Source organism: Lepidochelys olivacea (genome assembly GCF_965140295.1).
Source record: "Lepidochelys olivacea isolate rLepOli2 genome assembly, chromosome: 3".
NCBI classification, from domain to species: domain Eukaryota; kingdom Metazoa; phylum Chordata; order Testudines; family Cheloniidae; genus Lepidochelys; species Lepidochelys olivacea.
The window spans coordinates 86,683,230-86,700,266 of record NC_140413.1 but is presented as its reverse complement, the minus strand read 5'-3'; the positions used below and the strand labels follow the sequence as shown (position 1 = coordinate 86,700,266).

Below are 17,037 nucleotides of genomic sequence, written 5' to 3'. Positions count from 1 at the left end.
GCACAGCAGCAGTTCATAAGTGTGCAAGCTTCTGGCAGTTTGTATCTGTTCCCCCTGACCCAAATTCCCAACATGGCTTTGACACCCGCCTGCTGCTTCAGCTTCCCTTGGTCTTCACCAAAGCCATTCCATCTCCACTTACTCTGTTCTCCCCATTGCACCTTTTCACTCCCATCCCTGAATCCCCACTCTCTTCCATTCCCGGGGAAAAAAATCCCCTCAAGGTTTAGCTTCGCATGTAAAACAGTAGATGTTGTATTTTTATTGCTCAGAACATTCAGCAGCTATGAGTATACTTTCCACTTTGGAGAGAGAAGCAGCTCAGTGGTGGTTGATTTCTAAAATGCAAGCAAAACTAGCAAGGAGATGGAGCACTGTGGAGGCAGTCAAAGTATTTTTGTCTGCAAACGTTGGGGTGTGGGTTGATTTTAATTTAAGGTTTTATTGCCAAGTTCTCAGCACACTTCAGATTCTAGACACCCCCAGGGGAGAACAGGAGATCTGAACCCCAAAGAATAAGCAGTAGAATCAACTGGTTGTATACAGTGGTATTGTGTATAAAAATGTCAAGTAGGGTCTTCAATGAAAGATTAGAATTTTCTGAGCTTGATAGGCCTGATGAGAGATGTATACAGACTGTGGTTATGAGTTCATGTATTTGTGTATGTGTAGAGCTGTGCTCATAATTTGTGCTGCAACATTCAGCTGCACCTCGCAATGTGACAGCGGGCAGTCGGGCAGAGAGGGCTACCTCCTTAGCCAGATGACACTAGCTCCAAGCACCTGGGATTGTACAACCCAAAAAATGACAAATGATTATAATTACTCAAGACATTGAGACATCCTGGCTATCAAGTCGAGGAAGAATTTTCTCTGCTTTGAATAACCGTGAATCACCATAGTCTTGTGGAGGGGAGAAATCCTGCAAATCCTGTTAAAGGGAAATGACTTGAAATAAAATCGATCCAGAAACTGAGTGACAGTCACTTGGCAGGTGCTGTCTGTGAAATGCCAGGCCCTCCCTATGGGTAGGCAGTACGCTGAGAAACTGTTCAGAGGCAACAGATAGCTTATATTAGAAAAGGGAGTAGATCTAATTTGAAAGTGTAAAGCCTGAGGATGCATCTTTGTTTTCTGTATAACGTGTAGATCTGCTATTCCTTACTAAGCAGGGGGTTGGACTAGAGGACCTCCTGAGGTCCCTTCCAACCCTGATATTCTATGGTTCTACTGCTTTATCCTTGAATCTGTGATTTTTCTGTTAAATAAATCTTTCTTTGTTTTTACCCCAAGCAGGTCTCTGTTGTGCAAACTGTAGACTAACACGGCTGTTACTCTGAAACCTGTATGGAGTGTGTGTACCAAAGTGAAGCTGATAATTTGGCAGGGGGTGACAAACCAGAGGGGAGTGATCCCAAGTTTCTGGTCATTAAGACTTCGGGGCAGACTTATTTGGGGAGACCCAGGACTGGAGGGGCTGTTGGTGTCTCCCTGCAAGGAGTAACTAGGCTGGTGGATACCAGGGTGAGACCTTGTGGTTGGGGGGATGGTACTGGTATCACTGAGCTGAACCAAAGCTGCACAGCATAAAGGCACCCAAGATTACAGGGTGGCAGTGACGGAGCCCCTAGCTGGTCTGGATGATCCCCAAAATGTCACAGCTAGCTTCTTCTAAAGTTGTATTTTTCAACTAGTTGTAGTTTGTGTAATGGGTGGTTTTGTTCCATGTTGTACAGATTTACTCTGCTCTTATTCTCCCTTCTGTTCGGTAGCCAGTCATCCTTCCAGCTCAGGTTTCAGAGGGGTAGCTGTGTTAGTCTGTATCAGCAAAACCAACGAGGAGTCCTTGTGGCACCTTAGAGACTAACAAATTTATTTGGGCATAAGCTTTCATCTGATGAAGTGGGTTTTAGTCCACGAAAACTTATGCCCAAATAAATTTGTTAGTCTCTAAGGTGCCACAAGGACTCCTCGTTGTCCTTCCAGCTCAGGCATTTCACTCTGGGATTCTGGTACCAGATGTGATGGTGTCTGAATACAATTCCAGAAATAAAAGAAATACTCTGAGAATTACCTGCTGCCAGTTGTCTGTTTTCCTCTGTCACCATCTCTCTGACAGTTACTCTTGCCATGGGCTAGTAATGCTTACAGCAGCAGCAACTGTCTGTCATGGGCAGATGGTGACTGAGTGTAGCAAAGGAACATGAACAGTAGAACATGAGGAAGAATTTTATCATCCAACAAATGGAGAGGGGAACTGCTTTGAACTATCGGCACATTAGTGTGTTGTGATAACGGTGGAGTGTTTGTTTAATCTGCTGTTGGAAAAAAGTGATTTTTTTAAAATGTATAACCCATCCTCCCTTCAGCATCATCTGAAGGAGCAAATGACAGAAGTAATAAATCTAGCAGTAAGTACGCTTCTTTGCATATTACTCAGGGCTCCCAGAACTCTGTGGCACCTTCAAATCCATTTTTTCTAACAGACTGCAATGTAAACTAGGGAAGCGCCCATAACAATAGAGCAGGGGTGGCCAAACTGTGGCTCGCAAGGCACATGTGTCTCTTTTACCATTAAAGTGTGGCTCATGGAGCCTCCCCATCCCCATTTTCTGCCTACCAGACAGTGGGGGAGCTCAAGACCTCTCCTTGCAGCAGGGCGGTGGGGTAGGGGCTTCTGCCCAGTGGAGAGGGGAGCTGAAGCCCTGAGCCCTGGCAGGCACCACCCAAAGGGCTGAAACGCCAAGGCCCAGCAGGCGCACCCCAGCTCTCGAACTTCTGAAGATTGTCTTACTCGGCTCGGAGGGTCAGTAAGTTTGGCCACCCCTGCAATAGAAGAAGCAGGCTGCCATCTTTCCTCATCCCTTCCAAAGCCGCTGCTGCCTCAGTGAGGAGAACTGGTCTGCCACCAAGCTTATGCCAGAGATGGAAAGGAAAGCTGATTATCACAAAGCAGTTGTTGCCCCTAGAAATACGGTCAAGCCAGCAGGTTTTCATCTGCATTCTGTTATTCAGGAACTTTCCAGACAGCTCTATAACATGGCTTTTCAGGCCCCTTCATTCATTCCTGTAAGTGGGTTCAAATGCTGCAGGACTACTCAGTGGCAGTTGCTCTATTATGATTTAGCAACCCATTAAAGAGCAAATCACCATTCAAGATGCCCCCTACCATGTCCTGCTCTAATCTAGCAGCCTCTTCTCTCCCACAGCTTCAGTACAGCTGCAGGAGCCCAAGCCAGATCCCAGATCACACAACCCCAAACTTCGAAGCTTGGAGTGCATCTTTTCTGGCCAGAAAGCCTGGCCCTATTGCCTCTGGGGGCAACGCTAGCTCTAATTCAAGCGTGGAGCCAGAGTGGGGGTGAGGGGATGGAGCCCCTGAATCACTTCCAATGGCATTGGCCTGGCATCAACAATGACAGAGTCTCGCTAACTTTTTGCTTCAGCAAACTACAAACCCCAGAATTTTAGTAGAAATTTGTGTTGGACATTTGCCATGATCCAAATGAGCAAGGGGCTTTGTATATGTGGCTAATAATGAATTTTAATAAATTAAATGCCGTTGGCATTGGAGGACAGAGAGGTAGCAACAGAGCACAAGGAGCCAGTGCAAGTGTGTGTGCTTTGGACAGTAAGGTGGCTGGAGTGCTGCTGTGTGTTCTGATTGCGGTCGCGCTTTCTTCTCTTCCGCAGCCTCCCAGCTCCAGCCATGGAAGCCATGAGGATCAGAGGCGTCAACAGTGAGAAAGCAGGCAAAGAGGAAAGGTCGTTGTGTAGGGTGTGAGGTCAGAATTGAGGGGGAAAGGAAAAGCAGAACAAGGAGAAACATCTTTCAAGGATTTCAACACATTCAGGGCACTCCACGGGAAGGCCGCATGCTTTGGAATTTTTGGTGGTGGTGGTGGTTTTTTTCTGAAACCTTATAAGAAAAAAACAGTGTGAAGTGTCCCAGAAAATGCACATCTCTCCAGTGGTTGCAAGGCTGACGACCTACAGAACCCCAGCTGATTAACAGCTTATGGCAACGCTTTCACATATTGGCAAAAATGCCCTTTCCTCCTTCAGCTCCCTCCTTAAAACATGCTTCTTCCATGAACCATGTAAATCCTAGACCTCCCTTCAAGCAAATGTTAACAAAACTAACTATATTTCACCACTCACTCACCTGCTTTTTGTTGTATCATATCCCTTGGCTGCATAGTGTCTACTCTGAGTTTATATTCTGAAAGGGCAGGAACTTAACTGTTCTCCTTGCCTGTGAAGTGCCTACCATGTTTCTGTGATGTTGGTGTATTTATAAAATGGTGGTTGGAGGGAATGGGTGGGAGGTTGATGATCATTTCAGCAGATCTAAATATGGTTTCCATATTCAACTTGGAGTCTTCAAATCATTTATCAAGTGTAATCTATCGCAAACCACTTGGACGCTTTCCATTTATGCAAACTATTTAATCATATTTTACATAATGAATTATAACATTACTCTCCCGAAGTTATCTCCTTCTGAAATAAGGTTATGAGAGGAGGCCAAATGAGATATTTAGCCTACCTAGAATGTTGTTTTTCCTCCACCTTTCTCATGTTTAAGCAGAAAATAAGCATTGCATTGTCGGAACTAAGCAAAGACTACCGGTAATTTGCCTGATTTGAATATGAAAAGGAGCCCACATCCTTCCTGTCCCCAAAGAATTCAAAAAGACTTTACAGAGAAAACAGATGAACTAATATGTATCACTTTAAAAAAAAATAGTGGCACGTTTAGAAGCAATGCTGAACTTACAAGAGCACAAAAGTACAAAATTCACTAGTGGGAACCTGAGAAAAGTCAGGGACTGTTCTGTTTAACTTTTCTCATGATGGCATTTTAAACAGTACTCTGCAAAATAACCACAAAACAAAATATAGTGTCATTTTTCATGGTTCAAGAAAACTACACTGAAGACCATACAATTTTGTAATGCAAAGACTTACACAGGTATTGACAAAAGGCAGAAACTCGTTCCATCCTTTAGATGGAGGATTTTTTTTTTTTAAAGCTCAGTGGTGGGAGACTTAACAGAATCATGAGGCAGTTGATGCGCCTAAAAAATTAGCACAGACCTTGGCTATACTAGGAAAGTGTGTTGTGTTAACTAAATCGGTTTTTAAATCCAATCTGTCTAAACCAGTGCAAAACTCTAATGTAGATGCACTCGAATTATTTTTATATCAATTTAACTTAAGTTAGTAACTTACAGCACAAGCTGAATCAATTAAAGGAAAGACTCGACTGGTTTGGTATGGCTACATTAGGGATGTGCACTGGTTTAACTAGATGTATTTTGAAACTGATTTTGTGAAACTGATGCACTCTCTCAGCATCGACAAAGCCACATTCTCTCTTTCTCCTCCAAAGTGCCAATTCAACAAGGTAGGTGAAGCAGTTGGGACTATTCGCATTCTTAAAGTTACTCGTGTGGTTTAAACAGCTTGTTGGATTGAAGTTTAAATATCCAAAAGCACTAATTCACATCCTGTAATTGCATTCTGTTCAACTCATCTCACTTACAGACGCCATCATGAAATACCTAAAATTGCAAGGGTTTCTCCCCCCCCCCCCATCCCCCAAATCGTATATGTTTAATGGATCAAATCCTGTGTTGGTTTATAGGCATCTTAAAATGCCGTTTAAGCCAGGAATTCTCAAACTGGGGGTCGGGACCCCTCAGGGGGTTGTGAGGTTATTATATGGGGGTTGCGAGCTGTCAGCCTCCACGCCAAACCCCGCTTTGCATCCAGCATTTATAGTGGTGTTAAATATATAAAAAAGTGTTTTTAATTTATAAGGGGGGGAGTTGCACTCAAAGGCTTGCTATTTGAAAGGGGTCACCAGTACAAAAGTTTGAGAACCACTGGTTTAGGCATATCAGGTGTGTACATTAAGGTGAGCTATTCTGTGATGGTATAAATGGTTTTAATATTTCAGGAAATTAGATGGGTGATTCCTCTTCTTAATGGGAGAGGGGAAATCTATGCCCTATGGTTCTTCCACATTCCTACCCACTTCTCTTCTGAAGGAGGAGTCTGTACACTGAACCAGTGGGCAGGTGCAAGCTGCAGTCAGCCCCCCAATAGAGTGTGAATGTTTCATTTTACATTTCAAATGAGGAGTACCTGGAAGGTCTATGTAATGCCTCCAGCTGAACAGAGTTGATTATAACATTTTTCACTTTGTTTTGTACAAAATCTTTCACCAGCTCATTTTGAAAAATTTTGTATCTTTTTGTGTGTGTTGTGATGTTTCAAGGACTTAAAACATTGGTTGATCAGCTTGCAAAATCCATTTATAGCTCAAAATCCAAAGTTTAAGCAATCTGGCATATGCTTATTTTTGCCCAGAAGTAGAGTGGAAACCATCTTTGACAACTAACTTGTAGACAGGAGAGAGAGAGAGAGAAAACCCTAGGCAGTTGCATGTGCTCACTTACCATTTATCATTTATCATATACTAATATTGTCTGTCACAATAACAAAAGGGGCTAAGAATAAAAAAAAACTTAAGTGGAAAGTTGACAAAAATGCATCTGGTTTCCTGTACAAAAAATGGTTGTACAGAAACGAAGTTGTACAGTCATTCTAGTAATGCTAGTTTTGTAGACACAGTAAGTGGGTCCAATCCTGCATAAAAGCATTGGGAATTGGGAGGACTGAATTTTTCATACTATCTAGAATGCTAGGATCTAGGATCATCTAGAAGGCTTTTAAAATTATTTGTTCTTTGAACATTAAACAAATACCTGTGAATTAAAAGTACATGTTCATTGTTAAATGTTTATCCATTTGACACCAACAGCTACCGCTCAAAATTGTAATACCTTAAATGAGAGGTTTTAGTCACTTATCTAAATTCCTTACCCAAACTGGAATGTGACACAAAAGGATGTTCGGTATACTGCTTAGCTGCAGACATGATTTTTAGGCTAAGTGCATAAAATCTTGGTCTGGAACAATATCTGTGTTCTGGAACAAAATTCTCAAGACTGCACATTACAGAAAGAAGTTACAATCGTGGAATAGAATAGAAATTAGATCACTTTTCTTTCCTGCATTATTTCCTGTAAGAGTAATGTTTCCTGTTGTAAAACTGCTGCAGTAATCTTTGCTACCCAATGGATACGAAGGTATCACTTGCAAACTGAAAGTCATAGCAGATTACTATTTAGTTGGGAGAGTTTAAAGCATGTGAAAAAAACACTTCCATGCACCTCAAACCTCAAGTGCTAGTGCTGCTATGAAATAACAGTGAGTATGAATAGCCTAATGACACATCAGCTGTGGCCATCATGTTGGGGCAAGGAACAAGAATGCTAAAAAAAAAAAATACTGTCTCACAGAAAAGTAGATGTCTTCATAGAAACGTACTAATACTTGCACAGCTCTAGCTCTGAGACTTCCTTTGCTTTTGGATTTTAGCATCTGAAATAAACTGTCTTCTTTTATTTTTCTTGTGTTAGTTTCACGGTGGTGGATACTGAAAATGGGCCAAAATAAAGTAAGATTGGCCCATAACAATGTTCCATAAACCATTGTTATAACACAGTTATGTCCTGTCTACACTAAAGATGCTATTGCTATTCCTGACTGAACTGAAAAGTTGACCATGTTGAGGGATCCATGTTAATGCCATTGTCCCCTAACATTGGTAAAATCTGGTTCACAATATAGATTAAACTAAATCATGTTTTAACTGTCTCTCTGAATCAATGATAACATTTTGAACAAGTGTACAAGATACACTGGAAATTTCCTTTATTAGGAAGTTGAAGAAACAAGAGGTGGCTGGATTTGATTTTGTGTGTGTGTGTGTGTTGTGTAAAGAGTTGTCACTTTGGATGGGCTATCACCAGCAGGAGAGTGAATTTGTGTGGGGGGGTGGAGGGTGAGAAAACCTGGATTTGTGCTGGAAATCACTTTAGATAAGCTATTACCAGCAGGACAGTGGGGTGGGAATAGGTATTGTTTCATATTCTCTGTGTATATATAAAGCCTGCTGCAGTTTCCACGATATGCATCTGAGGAAGTGAGCTGTAGCTCACGAAAGCTTATGCTCTAATAAATTGGTTAGTCTCTAAGGTGCCACAAGTCCTCCTTTTCTTTTTGCAAATACAGACTAACACGGCTGCTACTCTGAAACCTGTGTGTGTATTCTGATATGCTGATTAGATAGCTTCAACAGCTATAACATGTAGTTTATTCACAGTCAGCCCCAAAGATGCTGTTTTTTACATTTTCTGTGTACAGAATGGTAATCTGCCTACCCATTTGTCTTCCCAGATGCATTATCAACTTGTATAGCAATAGAATTACTAGTGCAAGCAGCTGCAGACAATATGTAAATAAGAGCCAATTTCTACACATACCCTAATATCTCACCAAAGAGAGAATGTTATGTCTGCACTGCAATTGGGAAGGATAATTGCTGTGCAGATATACACTTAGGTTAGTCTTCCACTCTGCAGCTTGTGCCACATGGAAAGAGGCTCTTTTTTATCATTATCCTGCACAGTTTTCTTCAGTCAATCTGTTGATCTGGACTGAAGAGGAACTAGGGAACAGGAGAGACAGGAAAGGAAAATCACAAATATGGAGGAGGAAATGTAAAGATTAACCAAGAAAAGGGAGGCGAGCAAGAGGAGATGGTGGCGGTGGTGGTAGAGTTTTCGACCGGAACATCCAGGGTCTCTTTTTGACCGGCAGCTCCGGTCAGCACTGCTGACCAGGCCGTTAAAAGTCCGGTTAGCGGGGCTGGCAGGCTCCGTATCTGGCTCTGCGCAGCTCCTGGAAGCGACAACATGTCCCTGCAGCTTCAAGGTGCAGGGGCGGCTCCGCATGCTGCCCTTGCTCTGTGCACCAGCTCCACAGCTCCCATGCGTGGAGGCAGCGCACACTGTGCAGAGCCACTTGGCCACCCCTACACCTAGGAGTCGAGGGATATGTTACCGCTTCCAGGGAGCCCCTGAGGTAATCACCACCTAGAGCCCATACCTCTCACCCCTTCCCGTGTCCCAAACCCCTGTCCCAGCCTGGAGCCCGTCCCCACACCCAAACTTCCTCCCAGAGCCCACACCCCGCAACCCCCCCGCACTCCTGCCCCCACCCAGAGCCCCCTCCTAAACCCCTTATTTCTGGCCCCACCCCAGAACCTACACCACAACTCCCTGCCTCAGCCCAGAGCCTCCTCCCACATTTTGAACCGCTTGGCTCCCCCACACCCGCCAGTCTAGAGCCCACTCCTGCACTCCAACCTCCTGCCCCAGCCCAGAGCCCGCTCCCCCATCCTAAACTCCTCATTTCTGGCCCCAGCCCGGAGCCCACACTCCCAACCAGACCCCTTACCCTCTCCTGCACCCCTACCCCCAACCCAGCACAGTAAAAATGAGTGAGTGGGGCCTGCGGGGGGGGAGAGCAAGTGACAGAGGGAGGGTGAAATGGAGTGATCAAGGGGGACTCGGAGCAGGGGTTGGGCAATGGTGTTCACTTTTGTGCGATTAGAAAGTTAGCAACCCTAGGTGGAAGTGGTACAGATAACTTCACACGTTTAACTTTGATAATTTGTGCAGATAACTAAAGAAATAGCAAATTTCAGAGTTGGGCTATCGATATCCCACCACAATACACACATCTGAATATATATGCCATTGGTTTGTTTATGGAAATTGAAGCTGGAGCAAATGAAACAATAGATAAATGCAAGGATCATGTTTTTCATATTAGCTTGCTTGAATTATTCATTTACTATATTTCAGTTAGATATGTAAAGATTTACATCTTAGATTCAGTAATCCCATCACAATAGTAGAGTTGCCTGCATTGCTCTGACATGCTGTGAGTTGGCATACTATCTACATGGCCTTAAGAGGTATTTAAACCCCATTTATATAAACCAGTGTTGACACAGTGTTTGATACTGATCATACTAATGAAAGTGGCTTTGGCTCATTCTTGCAGTCCCTTGAACCTAACAAGGACAGAGGGATTTTTGGAGGGAGAGGGGTGGTAACTAATAACTCTCTCTAGTATCTCTGCTGTAATTCTAAAGGACAGATTTATACTATCCTGGGATTTTATAGTAACAGTGCATGAAGAAAGGGCATGTTTCATATGTATAATATGGGAAAAGGGCCACTTTCGTAGTAGTTCATGAGTCTCAAATCCAAGATACAAAATATACTACTTATATATTAGATACTTCTTGTTCTGTGGGGGAATGTGATTTTATGATTGTGTACTGATATGCAACATAGTGTTAGTTCTCCCTTTCTTAAACAACTGATATTAACATTGTTGTTCTAGCCATGCTAAGACATGTTTTTAATTGGGCGTAGATTAAACCACCCGACCCCACCCCTTTTAGTCCTCTGTTTACATCAACAGATTGGATCTGCTTGCATCCAAAAGAATTATGTCAAAACAATTGCTTGTATTTCTGTCTTAGTATGTTCTCCAGCAGCTTTGTCACCTGAGGGTCAGACTGGAATACATGAAACTAGAATTGGGGTAGAAACTACAGCCAGCCTCAGGTCAGTGTTGCCTCTTGAGATTTGCAAAATAGCAACTTTTGGGCTTCATTGCATTAGTTTCCATAATTATTCTCAGTCTAGTCTGGTTGTATTACAAAGGATAGTCTTGCATGCTCCATTTAATTCCCTTTCTCATTTTGTCTGGGATTCAAGAATTATCTTAAGACAGAGGTTATTTTTTATTATATGGAATTTATAATTTCTACAGTATTTTAGAGCTCTTTAAAAATAGTGTTTCTGTGCAGATCTCTCACGCATGTATGATTAGGAAATTTACCAGGATGACATGGTCTCGTGCAGTAAATTCAATTTTTCTATCCTACCTATTCTCTGGTATCCAGGTGCAAATAATACATCATTTAACATGAATCACAAATTTGTAGAACACAGAATTATACTCCAGTATAATAGGACATTGAATCACCTGGGTAATACTGAGGAACTGGGAGTCACCCAGGGAAAGGGAGAGATCCTGGGTGGACAAAGACCACTGAGATAAAAATGCACGGTGCTGGGATCCAACAATCAGAAAAGCATCCTCTTGACACACACCTAAATACAACATAGTCACTGTGCCATTGTTATACAGCACAATTCTGTCAGTAGTTCTGAGGCTGTGATCTGATCCATTTTACAGTCTGCTGAAACTGACATAAGCTTAACAAAAGTTTTGAAAAAGGATTGCCAATCGCATAATTTGTGTCTCAAGAAACTTGTTGACAGTTGTTCAAGGTATAGGAGAGATTGTTTGCCGTCATCATGCTTATAGTGATTCCATCCTAAAACTGTGACCACATTTATTGCTGTAGCTTAGCTAGTGTGCAGAGTTTCACTTTTTGTTGCAGAAACTTTCCATAACAATAATTTTGTGTTTAATTGGGATACTACTTTGGTGTTTCTGCAACAGTACAGTGGTATTTTTTTTAATTGACACATGTTGTATTTTAGCAGACATCTTTTTACCAAAGTGACTGAAAGTGCCAAAAGCATTTTCCCCTTTTAATGAACCTGACAAATTGAGACTAATTAAATATAATGAAATGTTTATATGAAATAATGCTTTCTGAATCTCTGGAATGGAATGTGTGAATCAAATTTAGGTTTAAGTAAATTAGATTATTCCATTTGTTTTATTTACATAATTTTTGTATTGAAGCAATCAATTGTGATAAGTAGGTTTATTCCAGAAATTTAAAATGATCTGGTACCAACAATTCGCACAGATCAAACCATGCCCCTGCCCCCCAGCCCTTACCACCCCTACTCATTGATGGGATTAAGATCCTCTGGCTGTGAGCCCAAATTCAGACAGAGTGAACAGAAGCTTGTACTGTGTCCTTAAAAACCACTAAACTTAAGTATTGGCAGACTGCACGAGGGAACAAATTCAATAGCCAAGGGCCCTCCACTGAGAATTCCACCCTAAGACTTACAGCCCACCTGTTAGAATTCAACCCTGGGACTTCACAGCTGAGCTTTTTTGGCATCACTTAACTGCCTCAACAAGATGTAGAGAAAGAAGTGATATATGAGAGATACAGTTCCCAGGCCATCCAGGATGCTAGAGAGTAGTGCTTAGGTCGACCCCTTAGTCCAGTGGTTTTCAGCCTGTGATCTGCAGACTGTCTAAGATTTCCAAAGGGGTCCGCACCTCCATTTGAAATTTTGTTGGGGTCCACAAATGAAAACAGGTTGAAAACCACTGCCTTAGTGGTCTTTCATACACAGTGATCAGGAGAGATGACATGTATTCACAGTTGACCAAGAGAGGGCTTTAGTGGAACACTAACTCTGGTGGTGATTTTTAAAGCCAGAAGGAACCATTATGATCCCTTAAGTTGACTTCCTGTATAACACGGACCATGGAACTTCCCTGAAATAATTCTTGCTCCTTCAAGTTCAATAGTTGTGGCTGAACTAGAGCATATCTTTTGGAAAATATCCAATTTCCACTTTTAATTTTCTAGTGATGGCAAATACACCACAATCTTTAGTAAATTGTTCCAACAGTTAATTACCCTTTGTTTAAAAAATTGCACCTTTTATTTCAAGTCTGCATTTGTCTAGCTTCAGCTTACAATAGCTTCATCTACTAGATTGATGAGCCCCATGTCATTACTTGTAGACTGTGATCAAGTTATCCCTTAACAGATTCAACTCTGTGAGATTTTCATTGGCAATCATGTTTTCCAATCCTTTAGTCACTTTTGTGGCTCTTTTCTGAACTCTCTCCAATTTATCAACATCCTTCTTGAATTGTTGACACCAGAACTGGACACAGTATTCCAGAAGTAGTCACACCAGTGCCAAATACAAAGGTAATATTCCCCTGATTATAGATCCAGTCACTCATGTTCAGATGATTTATCCACGTGATGCCAAAGAATTACTGCTTCCGAGGAAATAATCCCCCATTCTGTAAGTATGGCCTGCATTCTTTGCTCTTAGATGTATGGCTTTATATTTGGCCGTATTGAAATGCAAATTCTTTGATTGTTTCTAGCTTACCAAACAATCCAGATTGCTCTGTTAGTTACCTGTCCTATTCGTTATTTACCACTCCCCAAACTTTGCCATCTGCAAATTTTATAAGTAGCAATTTTATATCTTCTAGGTCATTGATAAAAATGAAATAGCATATAGCCAGAACCAGTCACTACAGGACCCCACCAGAAAGCCACCTTCTTGATAATGATTCCTTGTTCACAGTTACATTTTGAGGCCTATCAGTTAGCCTGTTGTAATCCATTTAATGTGTGCCATGTTGATTTTGTAATTTAAGGTTTTAATCCAAAGGCCATGCAACACCAGGTCAAATGCCTTCAGGCTTGTAATCTCAAAAAAAATCAAATTAGTTTGACAGGCTCTATTTTCCATTTTCCCCCTTAATTATATTACCCTTATTTAATTATTTATTAACTGAGTCCCATATCACCCATTCCATTATTTTGCCGAGGATGAGCATCAGGCTGACAGGCCTATAATTACTTGAGGTATCCCACTGATCCTTTTTTAAAATGGCACATTAGCTTTCTTCCAATCCTCTGGAATTTCCCCAGTGTTCCAACGCTTCCTGAAAATTAACATTTACAATCCAGAGAGCTCTTCAACCAGCTCTCCTAGAACTCTTGGATACAAAGTATCCAGATCTGCTGATTTTCAAATGTCTAATTTGAGTAGCTGCTGTCAAGGTTCCTCCCCCACTCTGAACTCTAGGGTACAGATGTGGGGACCTGCATGAAAAACCTCCTAAGCTTATCTTTACCAGCTTAGGTCAAAACTTCCCCAAGGTACAAAATATTCCACCCGTCGTCCTTGGATTGGCCGCTACCACCACCAAACTAATACTGGTTACTGGGGAAGAGCTGTTTGGATGCGTCTTTCCCCCCAAAATACTTCCCAAAACCTTGCACCCCACTTCCTGGACAAGGTTTGGTAAAAAGCCTCACCAATTTGCCTAGGTGACTACAGACCCAGACCCTTGGATCTTAAGAACAATGAACAGTCCTCCCAACACTTGCACCCCCCCGCCCTTTCCTGGGAAATGTTGGATAAAAAGCCTCACCAATTTGCATAGGTGACCACAGACCCAAACCCTTGGATCTGAGAACAATGAAAAAGCATTCAGTTTTCTTACAAGAAGACTTTTAATAAAAATAGAAGTAAATAGAAATAAAGAAATCCCCCCTGTAAAATCAGGATGGTAGATATCTTACAGGGTAATTAGATTCAAAAACATAGAGAACCCCTCTAGGCAAAACCTTAAGTTACAAAAAAGATACACAGACAGAAATAGTTATTCTATTCAGCACAGTTCTTTTCTCAGCCATTTAAAGAAATCATAATCTAACATGTACCTAGCTAGATTACTTACTAAAAGTTCTAAGACTCCATTCCTGGTCTAGAATCATAGAATCATAGAATATCAGGGTTGGAAGGGACCCCAGAAGGTCATCTACTCCAACCCCCTGCTCAAAGCAGGACCAATTCCCAGTTAAATCATCCCAGCCAGGGCTTTGTCAAGCCTGACCTTAAAAACCTCTAAGGAAGGAGATTCTACCACCTCCCTATCCCCGACAAAGACAGACTATAGACAGACACACAGACCCTTTGTTTCTCTCCCTCCTCCCAGCTTTTGAAAGTATCTTGTCTCCTCATTGGTCATTTTGGTCAGGTGCCAGCGAGGTTACCTTTAGCTTCTTAACCCTTTACAGGTGAGAGGAGCTTTCCCCTGGCCAGGAGGGATTTCAAAGGGGTTTACCCTTCCCTTTATATTTATGACAGCTGCTGTTTCCATTCCAGTGGTAACTCAGAGTGATGTTAAATACATCATCTGGCTTTTTTCCAAGTGAAAAAGATCATTTGCTTCCAGCTTGTCTCTACCATTTTTGACAGTGCGCCACTTTCCCTCCCCTTTTGCCTACTTTCTCTTTTCAAAATATATTATAAAATCAATGAATCTTCCCACCAGGTTTCAGTAACCAATTAGGTTGGATTTATGCTCATAAATGAGCAATTACATTTTCTCTTGTTTGTTACCAAGGCTCCTAGCATTGGTGTACAGGCAATTAAAGAATTTCTTCTTGTTACATCCTTTGGTGCCTTGATTCATTTTGTGCTTGACATCTTGATTTTGTGCTAAATAACGCTCATTTGTTTTCTTTTTTTCACCCTCCCCTTTTGGTTTTTACTTTAATGCCCTCCTGACTAATCTAGTACCTGTCCCCTAGAACAGTGTTTCCCAAACTTGGGACACCGCTTGTTCAGGGAAAGCCCCTGGCGGGCCCGGCCGATTTGTTTACCTGCCGCGTCCGCAGGTTCAGCCGATCACGGCTCCCACTGGCCCAGCAGCCAGTACGTCTCTGTCCATACCACTTCCCGCAGCCCCCATTGGCTGGGCACAGTGAACCAGGGCCATGATCGGCCGAACCTGCAAATGCAGCAGGTAAACAAACCAGCCGGGACCGCCAGGGGCTTTCCCTGAACAAGAAGCATCCCAAGTTTGGGAAACGCTGCCCTAGAAGATTGGTTCCCATTCTACTGAGTTGGAGGCCTTCCAAATTGTACAGACCCGTCTTCCCATAGAAGGTGGACCAGTGTTCCAGTGAACCAAAACCCTCTACCCTATACCACTTAACTAGCCAGCAGTTCACTTCCAGAATCTTCTGTTGTCCATTGCAGGACAGAAAGGATATTTGAGAAGATCACTTGGACATTCCTCTCTTTCAGGAGCCTTCCAAGTTGCCTGAAGTAGCCTATAATCCATAAGGTGTCCTTTGAAGCGGTCATTAGTACTGATGTACACCATCACCAGTGAAGCCTTGCCAACTTCAGAAGCCTATCCAGTCTTGCAGCTGGATCTTGTGTCTTGGCTCTGGGAGGACAGCACACCATCCTGTTATCCACTCGTCCCTTGCAGAATGTTTTTTTACAGTCTTATTAGCGTACAGTCCCCAACAAGGATCATCTTTCGTCTTTGGACAGTTGGAGAGTTCTTTGTGGCCAAGCTTGATAATCTCGCGGGTTGGGCTGAGCAGCCATCCTCCATTCCATTCAGTTATCTGGATCTTCAGAGGTATTTTCATCAGTCTGACAATCATGTAACCTTGTGGGTGCAGACATCTAAAGTGCAGTTTCTAGGCATTTATATCAAACCTATGTAGGGGAGGAGACCCAGTATACTGTCTTTAAATGACTCCAGATCACATTTCCTCAGGTTTTTGAGTTGTTGGTTTTTAACTGCCATCCCTGCAAATGTGACAGTCACTATCTTGGCTGACACATCAGGGACTGAAGTGGGGACTGCCAGAGCTAAAAGCCTAAATCTTTACAATTTAAAGAGCCAGGTTCTGTAGCTGGGGGCTATAACTCACATCCTCTCATTAGGACATTGTGGAACACACAGCTCCCACTGATCTGTGAAATACACAAACTCATTTTGGGCTCCTGAAACTAACTAACCCCACGAACCTCTCCCACATTTTCCCAAAGGCTCCCACACAGGGCTTTAAAACCTAATAAACCGAGGACTAAAATGGGGGGAGGAGCAATGTGTGGGTGAAAAGACAAAATCCCCTTCTAACCATCTGGAAAAGGAAGGTGCTGGGCTTTCTGTCAGGCTGTTGTGCATAGATCTTGCTTGTGGGGATAGCAGGGCATCCATTTTTCATACCCTCTAGCTAGTTCCTGATCAATTTCATCTCCCATCTCCTCTGTGTATGCTCCTCAGCTTCCCCAACATAGAGCCAACCAGCTGCTGCAAGGTGACTGATGTGGTCTTTTCCCTGCTTCTTATTGGTGGGTCATCCTCCTCCCTCATGGAACACTCCACTCCCGCAGAAACACAAGCACCTAAACAACAGGGAAGATTGTGAGATTAAGAGCCAGAAATGAGAATGTGGGAGTCCTGCAGTCATGTGGGATGGGGTCAGGATGCTGACTGGATAATATACTGAGGAGGGGGATACGCTTGCCTTCC

At 42.6% G+C, this 17,037-nt stretch overlaps 1 protein-coding gene across 4 annotated transcripts in view; it reads left to right on the top strand.

Moving 5' to 3' along the window:
* Positions 1 to 17,037, top strand: part of FYN (FYN proto-oncogene, Src family tyrosine kinase) — a 187,478-nt gene that overhangs the window by 110,061 nt on the left and 60,380 nt on the right. The window contains exon 3 of one of the 4 annotated variants that reach the window (XM_084623471.1): positions 10,475 to 10,559. The exons of the other annotated variants lie outside the window; for them this stretch is intronic. The gene's annotated coding sequence lies outside the window, so the exon portion shown is untranslated. The remainder of the gene's footprint in view (positions 1 to 10,474; positions 10,560 to 17,037) is intronic. 4 annotated transcript variants of the gene reach the window in all.